Source organism: Lepisma saccharinum, chromosome 4 (genome assembly GCF_977018435.1).
Source record: "Lepisma saccharinum chromosome 4, izLepSacc3.1, whole genome shotgun sequence".
Lineage (NCBI taxonomy): Eukaryota > Metazoa > Arthropoda > Insecta > Zygentoma > Lepismatidae > Lepisma > Lepisma saccharinum.
Window position 1 is genome coordinate 17679261 of NC_139232.1, and position 12743 is coordinate 17692003.

At 38.0% G+C, this 12743-nt stretch overlaps 1 pseudogene; it reads right to left on the reverse strand.

Annotated features, from left to right (window-relative positions):
- Window positions 1-11138: 11138 nt before the first annotated feature.
- Window positions 11139-11764, reverse strand: LOC145986855 (uncharacterized; annotated as a pseudogene).
- Window positions 11765-12743: the final 979 nt, after the last annotated feature.

Genomic DNA, 12743 nt, shown 5'->3' on the forward strand with positions numbered 1-12743 from the left:
ATTGTTCATAAATGACCTTCCAGCAAATGTTAAACCTGCCCAAGTTACTCTTTTTGCTGATGATACTACGGCTTTAGTAGATTCTGTTAACGATGTAACTTTAATTCAAAAAACGGAAGAAGCTATTACTGAACTACAAAGCTGGTTTTCAGCAAACAAACTTTCTATGAAGAACGAAAAACTAATATAATAAAATTTGGTGTATCTAGCCAAAAACTCTTCTATTAAGCAAGATAATTTCACAGTAGGGCATGCCGTTATAACAGCTACTAACAATACAAAATTTCTTGGAATATTTATAGACGAGTATCTAAACTGGAAAGTTCACATAGATCATTTATGCAAGAGGCTAAACACCGTAAGTTACCAATTAAGAATCTTAAAAAATAGTTTCAATACAGTATGTATGCTAAATATCTATTTCTCAAACTTCGAAAGTATTTTGAGGTATGGTATCCAATTTTGGGGGAACTCGGCTCAATCGCAGAGGATTTTTAAAATTAAAAAAAGAGCATTGCGTATTTTGGCAAATGCATACAAAACTGATACATGTAAACCTCTTTTCTAAAAATTCCGTATATTAACACTTTCAAGTTTGTACATACTTGAAACACTTATTTTCATACGCGAAACAAAATCGAACTATCCAAAGAACATAGACACTCACAATTACAATACCAGACAAAAAGATAACTTTCACATATCGAAAGTGCGGCTAACTGCATACCAAACATGACCTTTTTACTCAGGCATCCAGTTATACAATATATTACCGAAAAGTTACAAAAATTTTGAAAGATCCACAATCTTTAAAAGTAAAGTGAGAGAATTGTTATTGGAATACACATTATATTCAGTTCAAGAATTTCAAGAATTAAATAACTTTATAAAATAAATTTAGATTGTATACACTATATAATATGTACTTTTACAGCACTAGTTCACTTCAAGAAATAATTTGTCAATGTATGTTTTACTATTATACATATTATGTTGTATTATTATAAAAAAATTCTGCCAAATTGATGTATAAATATATATTATGTGCGATGTCAACATGTATTTTGTAATGTACATGCACCAACACCCCTCAGGATTACTTTAGGTGTGAAAATTGCTCAATAAACTCAATAAACTCAATAAACTCAGTAGATGATTTGAAATTAGACCTTCACAGATTAAAGAAGTTGGTTAGAATATGATTCTGCAGGAGGTATAAAATTTCAGATCAAGATATTCGTCAATAAAATGGATTTTCTTTCAGAAAAAAATATTTCTAAGTATGAATCTCGGGCTATTGATCAGATGAATTCTGTAAGGATTTCCAAGCATTCTATTTCGTAGCGTACCTCCATTTTCGAGTTACGCTTTAGCCTTGTGGAAGGCAGGAAATACTAAAGAATGCGTTAACTTTTGCATAATGTTTTTCCAAGTACAGCAGAGGTAAAGTGGAGTGAGAAGGGGAAAAGTAGGAGGAGCCTAGGGTGAGAGGATGAAAGTTAAATCCTGAAACAAGACAGTCGGTTGGAGTTTGACAGAGTAGTCGGTTTTGAGTTTGGAAGAGAGTTGGTCTTTATTTTGGAAAGTGAACGTTGGTTCGAAAAGTTGTTCGGGAGAGAAGTACAGAGAAGTTAAGAGACAGTTTTAACAACAGTTAAACAGACTAACAACAGACAGACTAACAACAGTGTGTGTGTGAGAATTAACTTTGAAACTCTTATTGATCATCTCTACAAGAACGAGACAGGTAATATCATTTTCTCTCATACGCAAAAATTGTCATTTTAACCTGAAAATATGTGAGTTGCAATTCATTTAAAAGATTGTGTACATTAAGTTTTATCTAGGCAGATGAAGGATGCAGCATAAGCGAGTGCTTATGAGCTAACATAACCCTTATGGTAAGATCCCGAATCTTTAAGGTCCTCTACAAACTGTAGAGGCGGTGCAGTGGTCCTTTAAGGTTCTATTCGATATCTAACGTGACTCTCATCTTCAGGGTAGATGAAGATGAGAGACGTTAGCTCTCTTCTTTCCTGAATATGAGAATGACGTTAGCTCTCGAAAGCTTGTAATCCTTTCCATAACTCACCTGGTCGATAGCCCGAGAGAATATTTTTATCATTCGTTGCCAGGAAAGCTTCAAGACTTACTTCATTAGTTTTAAGCAGTTATAACAGTTAAGTTTTTTTAAGCAGTGTATGATTTATCTTGAGCTAACAGTAATGGTTTCATTATATTTCATTTTATCGTTACAATTTAAAAAAATGATATTTTAAACTGTTCTATAATCCGCCTTGTAGAGGCCAATTAAAATTGTGCCGAAAGCAACAAAAGTGATATCTAAGTTACGTTTCTTGCAATTAAATAAACCATATTTTTCTTTAAAAAAAATCTGTATAACTCACAGTCACGTTCTTATTGTTTTCCGATAACAAGCTCAGGGACTTCCTATGGAAATAATTTAGAAAATTAGAAACTCAATAAATATGAACCACTGATTTTTTAAAAGTAATTGTGCAGTCACTCTTCTTGTATATGACACGCAGGAATAACGTATCTAATTTTGTTGACCTTCCTAAGGAACGAAGACAAGAATGCATGGTAGCTTATACCAAATTTGGTAATTTGAACTTAAATATTAGTTACTTCTAAACAAGTGGGCCCGGTCACTGAAAGGAAATTGTTGATGGTGACCAATTATTTGTTTGTCGCAATATAAACAAATGTTTCCAGCTTCATTTTGTTAATTCGAAACAAACCTTTCTTCATGTGTATTATTATTAATAATAATAAAGACAATAGTTTATTTTACAGTGGGGTCATTCCATGTCAAGTGACCTACAGATCGCTGCTCTATTCTCTTCAATTTTGATGAAACTTCTACAGGTTGTGCATACGTATCCCACATGGAGAACTTCAAAATTTCAGATTCATAAGTAGTTTGGTTGGGACTTCTGTAACGTTCACTATTTCAATGCCTCGGAAAATATGAATGTTGTGATGAATTCGTCCAAAACTTTAGCAAGCTGTAACTACTGAATAAATTGAAAACATTAAAGTTTTTGTTTACTTTAGTTCTTCGTCTGAGGGAGACCCTGACAGAGGGTAGAAACGTTACATGTAAAGTCTTTTTAAATCTTAATAAACTGCCTTGGTCAGCAACTTTAGTGTTTTTAATATGGAAACAAGGCTTAATTATATTACCATTGAATAAATTGCTTTGAGAGGCTGGTATTTCTCCAATTTATGGCCATGGGCAAAGCTCAAATGGTATCCTGCCTGCTCAAATATTTATTGAGTTATGGATTCTAACCCCCCCTCCAAATTTAGTTCATAAATTTGAACCCATTTTTAGAAACCTATATCTCAAAACTGACACTTCTAATTTGATCCGAGTCCAAAGTACGTCGAATTATACAAGACAAGCTGAGCATAATTCTGCAAGAGGATGACATTCAGCGAGCTCATAGGATAAACACGAACAGCACGCGAGGCCCACGCCCAATCGTTTGCCGCTTTTTACGGTACAAAAAAAAGGAAGAAATTCTCAGGTGCCGCAACAAACTAAAAGGTACAAAAATATATGTTGAACATGACTTTTGCTATTCCACTCGGAAGGAGCGCCAGGGACTCCTGGAACATATGCACAGTGCCCGGAATGCCGGTCATAGAGCCTACATTAGTTACCGCCACCTCGTTGTTGACAATGTCAAGTATTCCTTGAGTGATCTCCAACCTGACCCAGCCACCTTATCTGAGCCCCAAACTGTTGGCGCCAACCCGCCTCGAAGTGAAAGTGCAGTTCAACATCCCCCAGCCCCTATCCACCCTGGAAGTTCAGGAATGCAGTACGATCGGCGAAGCAAATGGTCCCGCGGAAATGGCCTCCGGCCTCCCTGAAGATGTCGACGTAGCCACGCCCATCGCAACCTGACAGGTAAGAAGGACATCCCCTCAGGACCCACTGGTGTATTAGTGAAAACAGCTGACAATCTCGAACCTAGCGGAACGAGTACAAACGCAACTAGTGCACACTCCGTTTCTGATAACTCGCCAGAGAATGTACATTCAGTCAAAACCGTTCACGAGAATCAAACAAATCGAGTCCCCATGAGCATTATTTATCAAAACCTAAGAGGTATACGCACGAAAACGAATCAGTTTCTTCTCAGCATTTTGGCGAATAACTACGACGTGGTCTTGTGCGCTGAAACTTGGCTCAACACTTCAATATCCAACTCGGAAATATTTTCAGAACAATACAGTGTTTTTAGATCGGACCGCAACCCACGAGAAAACGGGAAAACCCTAGGAGGTGGTGTTCTTATTGGTGTAAAGAAAGAACATTGCCCTGAACTGGTGGATTTACCGTTAACTGAACAAACCATAGACTGTGTAATTATAAAATTAAAACCGGAACATGCACATGCCATCTATATTTCTGTAATATACATCCAGCCGTCATCACCCCTACCGGTATATGAAACTTTGTTCTCCCACATAACCGCACATTGTCCTCTAGGGGCCCCATTGCTCATCGCTGGTGACTTTAACATCCCTGACATAACTCATCCTACTAACGACCTCCTCACGTTAGGTTCCCACTGTCGTGAATTGAAGTACTTTATTGATTTTAATGATCTCAAAAACTTAAATACTATACAAAAGGCCAACGGTAAAACCCTAGATTTAGTCCTAACAAATATAGATAATGTAACGATACTCCGGCAGGATGCACTGGTGCCGGAAGATACTCACCACCCTCCCCTAGGAATAAATGTACCACGCCCCAAACCTAAGCGTAAAACTTCAGAGTCGAGTATTAAGCGATACAATTTTAAGAAAGCTGATTTCGTCAGTATGTTTCACAAATTTAAATCGGCTAACTGGGAACAATTACATAAATACAAAGATATCGATCTTGCAGTGGACAAATTTTATGAAATAATTAAGTGTATATTTGATGAATGCGTCCCATTCTCCCGCTCAACTTATTCTAATCAGTACCCATGTTGGTTCACGCTAGATATTATAAAAGGTATAAAGATCAAGTCGCACCATCATAAAAAATGGAAACAAAAACAAGGGAATGTAGGGTATCATGAAGCTAACTTTAAAGCCCTAAGAACGAAATTAAAAGCGGAAATAAACAAAGCTTACCAAAACTACCTTAACAGCTGCGAAGCTAATCTGACTCGCGACCCAAATCTATTTTGGTCTTTAGTTAAGAATCAAAGGAAGAATCCACCAGCCCAACCAACCAAACTCAATGGTGAACCTATCGATAACAATAACATCCAGAATGTTTATGCTACATATTTCGAATCTGTCTTTTCCGCGGAACCGTCCTCTTACGAAACCACACGTACGAACGCGCTCCCGAAATCCCAACTTAGTCTCTTAAGCATCCCAGAAATCTCCCTAAAAGAAATCGAAAAAGCCATCAAGAAACTCAAACCAAAAAGAGCAGCTGGACCGGACCTAATCCCCCCCTACGTTATTAAAGGTTGCTCAGAGGCGCTCAAGTTCCCTCTCCACACCCTCTTTAATTTAATCTTGAAAACAGAAAAATTCCCCGCAAGTTGGAAAACTACGGAGATTTGTCCAATCCCCAAAGCGGCAGATAAGACAGACATAAGTAACTACAGACAAATCGCGAAACTGTCAGCTCCAGCTAAACTCTTTGAGCAAATAATTTATAATCATATTTACTCTCATGTCAAACCTATCCTTTCTCCACACCAGCATGGATTTGTACAAAACCGTTCAACTGTGACTAATCTCGTCGAATTAACAAATTACGTTGCGTCAACTATTGACGATAAAGGACAGGTCGATGTAATATACACGGACTTTTCAAAGGCCTTCGACACGGTACACCACGATACTTTAATTCAGAAACTAGCTTACATCTGCCTCTCCCCGCAACTTATAAAACTACTTGCTTCATATTTACAGAATAGACGACAATATGTCATGCACCAAGGACTAAGGTCCTCCTATTACGTAGCCAGCTCCGGTGTCCCCCAAGGTTCGAACCTAGGCCCCCTGCTGTACTTGATTTTCATTAACGATTTACCAGATGCACTAAAAAACTCCGAAAAATTAATCTTTGCCGACGATGTCAAAATTTTCAAACAAATTAAAAGTGATCACGACTGTACGAAATTACAAGACGAACTTAACGAAGTACTTGATTGGTGCAAGAACAACAAGGTTAATCTCAATCTCAAGAAATGCAAAGTAGTGTCATTCACACGTAACAAACATCCCATCCAATATTCATATAACATTTCCGACATAGAAATCCTAAGAGAGAATACTGTAACTGATCTTGGAGTCACTTTTGACAAAGTTTTAAATTTCCAGACACACACTGCGCGCATCCTCAGTGAAGCGCACAGGAACCTAGGATTTGTGATGAGAATGTGTAGCCAGTTTAAGAAAAAAGAAACCTTTTTGCTACTTTACTATACGTTTGTCAGATCAAAACTTGAATATGCCTCAGTCGTTTGGGACCCGTTATTTATAAAGGAAATCGAAAAAATAGAGAAACTCCAAAATAAATTCTTAAGGTATTTAGTATATAAATTAGATGGCATTTATCCAAAATTCACTTCGGGTGACATCTTACGCAACATGCTGAGTGTCCCGTCCCTTGAAAAAAGAAGACAGATGCACCAGTTAACATTCCTTTCGAAACTTGTCAATGGAAAAACAGACTCCTCCGCACTTCTCGCAAAAATAAACTTTTACGTTCCATGCTCAAAATTAAGACCCAGAAATGACCTCTTTAAAATTTCACGCGGTAGAACCAGGATGGCTGAAATGGATCCCATGAGGAGGATGTGCGCGTTGTACAATATAGTCTCCAATAATACCCCTGACATTGATCTATTTAGACCTAAAAGCAAACTTATTATGTGAACCCTGTATATAATAGCATTGTAACCAAATATGTTGTATACTTTATGATATACCACCCTTGTATTATATATTGTTGTTATGTAATGATTATTCTGTTCCGTCTTGTACGTAGTTATTTTCTACTTGTCTTTGTTGTTTTCTCTTACCAATTTTTAATTACTTGTTTTGTCAATATGTATGTAAACTGAACTCAGTTAACCTCAAAGCACTGTAACTGGGCATTTGCCTGTAGTGTTTAATAAATAAATAAATAAATAAATAAATAATTATTAGCATCACTGGAAAGAGCACATCCAAGTTGTCTAGAAACCTTTTGTTTCCTTTTGGTGCTTAGCAACCATATTGGATTTAAAATGGCGGAATTCATATTTTTATATCGCTTGTTTCTCGGTTGTTTTTCAACATACTTCAATTTTTCTTCCTCTAATTTGAATACTATAAATAATATCCTCAATTGTTCTTATTCTATTTTCGCTAATATGAATAATACTGCTAGAAATTTGAAAAATGAAATTTATTTAGATAATTTATTGTAATATGACCAATTTATTTTTTGTAGGAGCAATTCGCCTGTAATGCAAGGTTATCTGGTTTCTTAGATGAAAAATCATATTTGTCCGACTTTGCGTTGCGGGGAGGCCATTTATGATGCAGGATGCCCCAAAAGTAGCGCGTTCTAATTCCGGATCTCGGCCGTTTCGGTGCTAACGATAACGAAATCGGCTCCTTCCACCATGTACCCAATGGATATGCCGGTACAAATGAAAATGTGGAATTAGGACAAAAGGTATACCAGGGCCGCCCAAACTACGGCCCGAAGGGCCATACCATGAAAATCAACGATTTTCCCGATATGGGTATTAAGTACAAATCAATGGCACTCCTTAAATACATACAAACTTTAAAGTGTATACAGTATGGAAGAATAAATTAGTTGTGTCAATTGTAAACACCGGGCACTGGCTCATCTTGTATGTTTTCCGTGCTATATATATATATATATATATATATATATATATATATATATATATATATATAACGTTATCTGCGCTTCTCATCGCAATCGCATATGCTAACCGGACTGTTACGTGAAATGCTTCCGTGCAAAGCATTGCCTGCTGTAAAATAATGCTATAAGATTTTTGGAAGCATTTATTTTAGCAAAAATGTTATAGGAAATGCTTCCGTCTAACGCTGACCTAAAACTTCAATGTCGTTTCAGCAGCAGACGATTTTCAGGGAACCTGTTTTCCTTCCACCCCTATTTTGCATTTAGACTCGCCCAGCATGCGCATGCGTAGTTGCGCCGATGGTCGCTATTAAGGCAGATGGGCTATGCATCTTCGTCGTTCTGGAAACAGTTCTCTACTAATGATAGCTAGCTATCTTTGTTGAAACTCCTCCCCCAGTTTAAAATAATGATTATAACTCTACTTCAACATATGTCGCAGCTTTTCCAGCTATAGTGTCTACATTCTTTTGAGAGAAACAGCGAACAGTTTTCCACGGAACAATCTTGATCCTAACAAGCAATGTCGTGCCTTTGTATTCACGCTCAACGATTTCTGGAACGCTGAACAAAACAAAAGGAAACGACAAACGATAGAATCTTCTTCCCTTGAAACGGATCGATAGCATTATTGTTCAATGCTTTGAATACCTCGCCTAGGGCATTCATGTATTCCGACGAAACATCCGGGGCAATAAAAGATAACTTGGAAAGAAAAGAAAGCATACAGATGACATGGAAGCCACTCCAAATGACATGGTGTTGCATCGGGTTTGATGAAAGGTAAATTGGAGGCTGAGTTGTTAGTCTTCCCAAGGGCTAGAGAAACCAAGTTTTAATGTTTGTCGTTTCAGTCCTTGTATTACAAGAGTCAAATGAAGACTTTAAAAGTCCAACAAAATTTGTAGGACAGACTGCATATAGCTCAAATTTACATGAGGTATCAACTGTCATTTACAAAAACAACCTCAAGGCTGCAACACTAATCAAAACGCCATTTTTGTTATTTTAAACATGTAGCCTTGGTCAGCATAAAACTTACAGAAATCTCTCGGAAAATGAAAATTCAAAATCTCTGTGCATGCTTACCAAACCAGCAAGTTTACTAATGAAGGCGAAACTTCGACAATGGCCTCAGTTCGCAGGTAGATGGGTGGAAAAGCCTTCGCAGTGGTTCATAAGTGTCTGCACGTGAACTCCAAAGACTTATTCTTCTTAAGGTATACAGGCACTAACTTAAAGTTGAAAATATATTTAGATAACCAATAGGTCTGTGCTAAAATGCAGAAAACTTGTGCAACCCTACATATAGAAATCTGCTAGATAAGAAACAAAAACAAATTAAGTTTTAATTTGACTTTTCCTTGTAAGGTGCGCCAGAAATAGTTAGACGATGTTTTTTTGCAAAATTATTACTTTAATGTACTTTTATTAAAAAAACATTTATATGCCAAGAATTTACATACAAAAGCATTACATATGGTAATTACTTCTTGAAAATTATTTCACTGAGGTGTGCACCATGGGTAGTCAAACAGATCTCTGCACGTCGCCTCAGCGCACTCACAGCTCGTTGCACCATGTTGAGCGGGGTTTGTTGGATTGCAAGTTGAATTGAGTCACGCAAATCCTGTAATGTTGCAGGTTTATTTGCATACACTACTTGCTTCAAGTAACCCCATAGGAAGAAGTCACATGTCGATAGATCCGGCGAGCGTGCAGGCCAAGAAACATTGCCGCGACGAGAGATAACTCTTCCAGGAAACATCCTCCCAAGAATGTTGATTGAAGCATTTGCTGTGTGTGACGTGGCTCCGTCTTGTTGAAACCACACCCGTGTAAGGCGACGCCGTCTCAGTTCTGGGAGAACGAAGTTTTCGAGCATGGCCACATATCGAGCGCACGTGACAGTTACAGTGTCACCATCCTCGTTCTCGAAAAAGTATGGTCCAATAATTCCATCAAAAGAGACACCACACCATACTGTTACTTTAGGGCTATGAAGGGGCTCTTTATGCAGCAACCTTGGATTTTTGTTTGCCCAGTAACGGCAATTATGCTTATTCACACAACCATTAATGTGGAAATGAGCCTCGTCTGACATGATTAACCTGTGCAGAAAGTTAGGGTTCTCATTAGTCATTTGTAACACCCAATTACAGAAGTGAACGCGTTCATTGAAATCTTGAGGGAGTAACTTGTGAATCATCTGAATTTTGAATGGGTGGAAGTGTAGGTCCTGGTGTAATATTCGCCGCACACTCCTATCTGAAATGCCAAGTGACACAGCATGCCTACGAGCTGAACGCCTCGGACTTTGTTCCAATGCCTCTCGAACCATTTCTATGTTTCCTGGTGTCCTCACTGTACGATGACGACCTGGGGATTTCTTTGATGTTGCAGACGCCGAAGCTCGGAAATACTTCACCCAATTAAGAATAGTTTGTCGTGTCGGTACTTGTCCATTTCTACCAATGTTAAAATGACGCCTGAACTTACGCTGCGTAATTGTTGCAGAGTCTTTGTTCTTCAAAAAACACTCCACAGCGAAAGCGCGATGTTCGTCCGGCCAACGCTCCATGTCTACTGACGGAAGGATTACGTAATACTTAAAATACGGCGCATGCGCAATGAACATTCGACCAAAATGCTTTGAACCACTTTACAAAACAAAACCAACAATGAACACTTTATTTATCGGGATACGTTTCTATGTTCATTTTACATCGTCTAACTATTTTTGCCGCACCCTTTATTTCAACATGTATTCAATTGTCTGTATAAGGGGGACTATTTTTGTGTCACAATTAATTTGTAATGTGACTAACAAATAATTGTATATACTAAATTACACAAGAAAATATATTTAAATATATATAGTGTGCGTAAACTATTTGAGGACATATTGGAGAAAGTACGGAAAACATCTATATCTGGAGAATAACGAAATGTATTGATGCAAAACTGGGTACACATATGCAGTAATAGTTCGAGTACACGTTTATTTGATGTAACCGCCTTCAAACCGGGGACTTAGGTCTGGCGAGTTAGGTGTCCACATGCTTGGTGCGATGTAGTCGTGAAGATTAGCAGCCAGCCCATCTTGGTTTGTTGCAGCTTCGTGAGCACGTGCAGAGTCCTACTGAAACACACACAGCAGTCCATTACGTATACTGTCTATCCAGGGAGACACAACACCTCAGCAGCATTCACCCGAAAACCTTTTGGAATGGGTCACATGACGTCTACTCACCACCCCTAAAACCATCACAGCTGCGTGAAACATGGTGTGCATAACGCGGGGGACATCAGGAGATTGAGCACATAACCACCTGTCATTTCTCCTGTTCATATTTTGATTCTGGTCCAAATTTCTTGCATCGGAAATAAACAGAGAAAGCTAATAAATCTTCTAGATGTTTCACCTTGTTCAGTAATCTCCTTCCCCGAAGCAGACGTTGTTCTTGTCTGTTCACCTGCATGAACTGACCTTTCACATCACGTACGACACATGACGAATGTCCTCATGTACCACAGTGCGGATTGTGCCCTAGGACACCAGGAGGTCTCTTCCTATGGCTCTCATGGACGTTTCGGGTTTCCATCGATGATGTCCTGCACCTGCTGTACGAATTGTGGTGTCCGCATACCATCCGAATGCTGTGAATAATTTCTGAGCTTGGCTCTAAGCGACACGTAACCGCCAGAGGCTTCCAACTCCTTCCGAACTTTGTGCACAAATGACCTGGCAACTTTCAACAACCGTGCAATCTCAACATCGCTCTGCTTTGCGTATATCGCAACAATACTAGCGTGCCTTTTCATCTCTTGCATTAGCTGATACTCTGCCACTGATGCTCGGAAAATATAAAAGTACAGCAATTCGTTTGCAAAAATGTAGGCGCACAATTACATGTCCTCAAATACCTTGCACCCTGTATATTTTAAAGACGTTCAAAGTCCATCCTGTTGGATTGTCACAACATAGGTGGGTAGACAGCTTATGGTGTGCAGCAAAATGACTGCTAAAATTAGACAACTGTAAGGATGAAGCAAAGAAAGAGACGTATGAAGAGGAATATGAAAGGAGGACAAATTCTAGCTGAAATAATATTTCTTAACAATTTTTAAGCACTTTCACTTACTGATAATGAAGTGTAAATGTGTTTGTATTTTGTGTGGTTTCTGTAGTTCATTCTCACATTAAATACACAAAATATGTAAATATACATGCTAAATTGTATGTCGGTATGCTTTCGGATTCTTCTCACTTGAAAACAGAAGGTACACGTTATTCTTGTAATAGTGTTGTTCATTATGGTCCGGTAATGCTTTTCGCTTATTGTCACTATGAATGATAAGCTTCACTAACTTTATTCTGCAAACGAATGCTGACTGACAAAACGGTAGCGGAAATCCACAATCGATGACAAAAAACCGCCTATCAGTTGGACGGCTTATTCGATGACATCCATTCCGAAAAGCGAAGTAAAACTAAAACAAATCAAATGAAATCAAATGAATCAAAACATACTTTAAACTGTAACTGCAGTTCCGGTTGGCCAATCTGAGTTGTGTAAAACGGACCTAAAACATTTCTCTAATCCTTCAGTAAGAAGTTATGTCCTTAGATGACATAGAATACCATATATATATATACATATATATACATATATGTGCTAGGGTTGTCCATCTGTAAAGGAGACGAGAACCTTTTTAACGAAATGATCAGTAACGAAATCTGATTTTTCTGTTAAACAAGAAGCAATTTTGTGATAATTACAAAGTCTGTCTGAAAAGTAGT